Source organism: Haliotis rufescens, unplaced genomic scaffold (assembly GCF_023055435.1).
Source record: "Haliotis rufescens isolate VD_foot unplaced genomic scaffold, xgHalRufe1.0.p SCAF_1, whole genome shotgun sequence".
Lineage (NCBI taxonomy): Eukaryota > Metazoa > Mollusca > Gastropoda > Lepetellida > Haliotidae > Haliotis > Haliotis rufescens.
This window is the reverse complement of record NW_025963779.1, coordinates 53,739,103-53,745,859: the sequence shown is the minus strand read 5'-3', so window position 1 is coordinate 53,745,859 and position 6,757 is coordinate 53,739,103. Positions and strand designations below refer to the sequence as shown.

The 6,757-nt window shown below is 41.8% G+C and overlaps 1 pseudogene; it reads right to left on the bottom strand.

Annotated features, from left to right (window-relative positions):
• Positions 1-218: 218 nt before the first annotated feature.
• Positions 219-6,295, bottom strand: LOC124131433 (annotated as a pseudogene).
• Positions 6,296-6,757: the final 462 nt, after the last annotated feature.

Here is a 6,757-nt window from a genome sequence, read left to right as displayed (position 1 = left end):
AGAACGTTAGTCAGCAGTGTATTCAGCGCACACACATTGCATCGATGTAAAGAACTTAAAAGAAGCCCATGCTGATCTCATTTTTATATTCATCGGAAAGTGATATGAAGTTATTTCTGACACGTTTGTAACGTCTACAATACTGTCAACTGTAAATAAACCACATTTTATTTTTTTAAATATCTGAATGTAAGAAACATACTTTTAAAACAAACGATTATAAGAGTTTTTTAAAAAGCAAATTAAAACTTCAAAAGAATATTGTTTGGCACATATATCACTTTTCTGGACGGAATAACTATTGAAAACATACCTAACGGAAAATAAGATATACCCGAACGATCATAAATTCGTAATGCGCAAAAGGCATGCACTGAAACAAATATATAGGTGAATAGTGAATGTACGCCGTTTCTTATTCAGTTGAATATCAATGACGAACTGATTGAACTTTTAAAAACAGACACATTTAAAAGTTATCTGAAAAATATCAAATGTCAAGTAATACTGCGCGATAAACTGTAAAGGAATGTATTAATCACATGCAGTTGAAAAACGTAAAATAAATAAAGGAATATCACAGACATAGAGATTCTTTGATATTTTAGCCGTAGGAAATATTCTCGTCAAGGAACTACACTAGCAACATATGGATCAAATGATAGTGCAAGATTTCGATTTTGGGTTTTCTGAGGAAGGGGTTTGTCGTGTAGGCACCCTGTCAGGGGCAGGGACAAGGGCCGTGGGAGCATCCTCATCCCTCTTTCGAGGCTGATAAGGACCTGCCTTTGCATTGCTTCTATTGTCAGCAGTTGAGGACTTCCTAGTTGATGAAGATGCGTTTCTGTCAGTTTCTACCAAAGCTGGCATATGGTTGTTAATTTCCTTGCCTGTCCATTTCTCTTGTACACTTTCGTCCTTGGAGAAGTTGATGTAGAGAAGCTGAGTGAACACCATGCTCATGGGACCGGAAGGAGGCCATGTTATCTTCTCCAGTTACAGAGGAACTATGGGCTTCTTCAGGGCATCAGCCAGACTGACCTCCCTCCGGCAGTTGGCAGACAGGGCATACTTGGTGGTTATAAAGCTGAGTATGATCTTGCAGCCTCGCACTCCCCGGTCGATCTTGTCATAGAGGGAATCCCCTCCTCCCATCTGGTGAATGTCCATCCAACAGGAGAAGCCGAGGCTGGTAAGACGTCGGTAGAGGAGCATGATCTGCTTCTGTTTGCCCCACTGGTAGGAGATGAACACGTCAGGGGACACTGCAGACACCTATGATGTAAACAAGGAGAGTGAAGCTGACATTCCACTGCTCAATCATATTATGAATTTCGCGAATGTTTAGTCATCGTTTGGGAAGCAAGAAAGAATCAAATGTTGAATATTATTACCTCTGCTGAGTCTGAAGACTTGAGTTGAGCTGTGTGTCCTTTGCTGTCGCCCTTTGTATTGTCTATCTTTATATCTTCAACAAATGGGACCCACCACTTCTTTTATGCTACAAGAAAAAGAAAGGTATGATCATTTGTCACCTAAAGTTTATGTGGTTTTACGATCATATGTGAAGTTTACACGACATACGGATTTTCCATTGGAAGAGAGGCCGGTCACATGACCGCGAAACTGACGTTCATAAGTTTCTGATCATTTAGACCCTTTAATCTTGAACTCAGCGTCCAATCCTAGTTAACAAAACGTAGAAATGCTCATCCATCGAATCGATCCGTGTCTAGACTGATAGTTACAGTCTACAGCAATCTATGAATAAACCTTAGTATCTATTTGACACGTCCTTATAATCACCTTTCAATGATCGGCCAACTGTTCAATGATGACTAACACATGTAACTGCCACAGGTTCAGTAACAACTTCGGAAATCTTTCCCGTCACGTTTATCGTGTCGGCCATTTGACGTTGAGGTACAAACATGGTATGTACGGCGGAGTTTGCGACGCAAGCAATAATTCAGCAATATCTCTGCGGGGGACGCCAGAAATAGGCTTCACACCTTGCACCAAGCTTGTCGTCAAACCAGGCTCTCGGCGTGACGGGCGACAGCGTTAACCGTCAGGTGTTCTCGCCGTCCTGTCAGATTTTTTGTTCCTTGAAATTCCACAGAAGCAGAATGGAGAAATGAGAATAAATTCTATACTGCAAAAGAACAATTAAGCTTCAAATATTACTCCTTTTATTACACAACAATGGATATGATGAAAAATGGAATTCACACCCTTTGTAAGCTTTTTAGGACCATTGGTACATGGCTGAATGAGTGGTGGAACTGAGTGTAATGTCTTTCTAAAAAGGTTTCAGTCATATGTGGGAACGTGTTAGCTTAATGAGCAGTTCCAAAGAAGCCTAAGGCACACTGGTCGTAGACGTTTACCACTTTGGTGAAATCAAAGAACACAGAAGATACTGACACAGGAATCAGGGCGAATCTGAGATTAAGCTGACGTCCAAGGGATTCACATCTGCATAACGAATTTCTGCGACTTAGACGGCGAGCTTTAAATCAAATACGAATCTTTTTTAAACTACAGATACCTTTCATGACCTTGGTTTCATCTGGCACGATGCTGATGTAGTTGAGCTGCATGAGAAGCTTCTGGAACTTGGCCGCCGACCAGTATCTGTCATCCCCAGTCTCCTCTCCTGGCCGAGTGAAGAAGCGGATGAACAGGTACTCGCTGAAGATGGGGCCCATGGAACCAGCTGGTGGCCATGTCTGTTTCTCCATCAGGAGGGGGATGATGGGGCGACCCATACTCACTGACAAATTTACCTGAGGAAAATAAGAAACGTGTTTAATCTCTTACTTGTGCTCCCCACACCTTACTAAAGCAATACCATAAATCACCAACTTGTTTCATTAATTCGTGTGAATGTTTCACTGAATGATTTTACATGGCTCACCTCCCTGTTACAGTTGGGTGACTTTGCATATTTGATGATAACTTTGGATCCCCTGATTCCCTGGTCAATCTTCTCAAACAGCTTGTCTCCTCCTCCCATCTGACCAATGTCCATCCAACATTCGTAGCCCGCCATCTCCAGATGGCGCTTCAGTAGCTTAACCTCGTTCTGGATTCCCCACTGGTAGCTGATGAAGACGGCTGGAGGGGAGGCATACTCGAACGGCTCATCCTCGACTACAGTCTCTGTGAAGTAACAGTATGCATATACATTAAAAAATAAAGAAGCTGGCAGGTGAATAAATGAACGTTTAACGTTGCAGTCATTTGATTCTACATTAGTTCTTGTGGCTTAGAAATAATCCATTCCAGTAACCAGTAACATCATCGGGAAATGATGACATGCAATAAGTTTAGCCACTGATCCCACTCCTAGCTTAAACGTATTCGCTTTTCACGTTCAACAGTTCAGTTTTAGGTAACTGTTTGCCGTTCAGGGCCTAATGCTGTTATTAACAATTGCATACAATCATTTTTTGTTTCTTCAGTCTTATACAAAATCCAGGATTCTTAGGTATCATTTAATGCAGGAAATGAAATTTCTTTCGCATTGTTATGTCCTTCAAACTGAACAAGAATTCCTTATTTATCAAGAAATGCGTTTTTATATGCAATGATTATTTAAAAAGCGAACCTGCCATCTTCATAGCATTCTCCACAATAGAGGCGGCATCCATCCGGTTCATCTCTTGTAGAGCCGTCAACACAGCATAGGAAGCCTCGCTGGTTTTACGTGTGGCGTACCACTCATTCAACAGGGCCATACAGGGATCATGTTGCTGGGCCCAGCCTCGGATGTCATCGTTGTTGTAACCCAATCGAGTTGACAGCAACCTCCAGTCGTGGTCCCCCTTGGGGTTGAGAAGCTTGGAGACATCTCTGGACCAGAAGGGAGCATGACTCAGGGTCTGAACAACATCCAACAAACATTATTAGTTGATAAACTAAACATTGCGACAAGAACACTTTTGGAACATCTTCATCAAATGTTTTACCCGTGAGTTAGGTGTTTGGTATTATCTTACCTGTTGTCAAGAATAACATGAGATTACATGCTCTATCAAAGATCGTTCTCAAATATATAGAGAGTTGTTTGCAAACCCTCACCTTGCCATCTATTTCTTCCACCTTGGCCACAGTTTCGTCCACCGTTTCCTCCAGAGCAACAATCTTCTTTCCCTGGGTTTTCACATCCTTCTTCACTGTCTTTATCTCCTTCTTTTGCGTGTCGACCTCCTTTCTGACGACCTTGACATTTTTCTGAGTATCAGTGACCTTGGTGTCGAGTTCCTTTACATCATCCTGCGTCTCCTTGATATCACCAGATAAGGCTGCCAGACTGAAGTATATGATAATTATTCTATATCTACTCTTATGGTACTACCTTCCTGTATCCTCAAATGATTTTTCACATTTTGTTGAAAGGATACTAATGAAACTAGGCTAGCTTTATCAAAGAGAGACCATACAGTAGCAATCTAAATAAATCATATCAGATACAACATGGTGCCATCATTACTTGTTACTTTTCTTCACAAACGAGTTAATTGTTGGTACCTCCTTCCCTCTATGATGTCTAACAAAGCAGTGACTCCATCTTTGGTGTATTGTATTTCTGCCCTGGCCTGCACCTTTTCCAAGAAGGCTCTGTGTTTGGCCAGAAGGGGAACATGTTTCCCTCCAACAGTCCGCATGCCGTCCAGCACACAAAGGAACAGCAGTTGTTCTTCGGGGCGTTCTAGTATCTTCACGAAATGAGTTATAACTGTCTCGGCATATTTCTGGAAAGATCACGTTTTGTAAAAGATAAGGCAACTGAGGAATATTTTATATTAATACAATGTTCAAATTATAGGAATTGTGAAAGTGCAAATCAAATCGCATTCGTCACACACCTATTCATCCTTGCACTCCAAGCTTGTCGTTAGAGCAGACTAAAATGAGGATGTCCCCCCCCCCCCCCCCCCCCCCCCCCCCGCTGAGAAATTCATTTTCCCCCAAGGCGGGATACATTAGTATTTCATCAGGGGTTAGCGAAAGGTGTAAGCATGTCCTGCTCAACCGATAGCCACTCACACGACTTGCATATAACAAAGTAAGTGTGTGTGTTGCTTAACGCCGCACAGCTATTCACTTGTCATACGACTATAGCCTCTAAACAACGATCCAGTCTCTATCTACACCCTGCTCTCTTGATTTTGCCTTAATAGTAGAAGTGTTAACAAAGATTTACGAATACTTTGTTTTACATTCAGAGCCACAAAATATTTAGCACAAATATTTTGTGAGGAGTTAAGAAGAAACATTAAAGACACGAGGTTACTTTAATGCATACATATAGTTATGGCTTGATTATTGACTAGATCATACTTTATTCCTTTAAAACACATAGAGAGTCCACTCTCAAGTTTGTCCACACTATCTATGTTCTTTGGGAAGGCCTCGTCTGTGATGATCTTCTTTAGACAATCCAGAACGAAGACAAATACAGCATTGTCCTTCACTCCCTATAATAAGAGAAATCCGAAGACAATGATACAGTGTTACCACATGTTCCCGTGTTTCTTTTTTCAGGTGAACAATTGACTTGCCTCTGCATGTGTTTGTGACGGGTGCCACAGGTGGGGCAGGATACGCTCACCTTTTCGCAAACACATGCTATCACCACTCTCTGATGCTGATTCATAAACACATGCTCATGATAAAGTCGGAATTGTATTATCGACTGTTTTTGTCAAGTTGCAATGTCAAGTTAATCTCATAAATATAAAACGTCAGCGCCACAATATTAGGAGTAAAAAAGAATCACATAAGAGTGAGTATGGAGCGGTATGATTTTGGAACTGCACGTTTTTGTGTGTCTTTATGTCTTTTCGGTGTGTCCTGGACTGGGGACCATTCAAAGTGTAAATGTAATCAGTCAGTCATGACAACAAAACTCCACCTGGTCACCTGAAATAGATGCCAGTCAGGAGGTTGATGGCGACATGAGTCAAAGTACACGTGTAATCAGTCAGTCATGACCACACAAATCCACCTGGTCACCTGCAATGGATGCCAGTCAGGAGGTTGATGGCGACATGAGTCAAAGTACACTAGTTATCAGTCAGTCGTGACAACACAAATCCACCTGGTCACCTGCAATGGATGCCAATCAGGAAGTTGAGGGCGACATGAGTCAAAGTACACGTGTAATAAGTCAGTCATGACCACATCAATCAAAATGTCTTTTCAAGCAATCGGTCATGATCAGTTCAGTCCAGCACCTCACCTCCAATGGCCGCCAATCAAGATGGATGAAGATCCAGCGAGCCATTGTGCTCATCATGTCACGTTCCTCATCCCGGGCGAGAAGCCAAACTCGAAGGCGATGTACAGGTCCAGAAACTCAGTCCTGTGGGCCTCGCACTGCCGGTCTCTGGAAGAACCAATCCAAAGTTGGTAAAGATCTATCACGTGATCAAAACATGTATTGTCTCTGGAAGATTATTAATCTTATTTCCTTAATTAACACATGATCTTTTAATATCATGAATTTAAGTTTGTGTACTATGATTCCTTTTCCAGGTAACAATTACATACTAGGTAAACCGTATATGTGTGGGACAAACATCTCAGTCTGATTTTAGTGTGGTATGAAATTAACCATTTGCCATTAAGGTCCTTAAGGCGTGCCATATTACTGGAAACTGTAAATAGCGGCATTAAACCTCTCACTCACTCACTCACTCACTCACCCACTCACTCACTCACTCACTCACTCACTCACTCACTCACT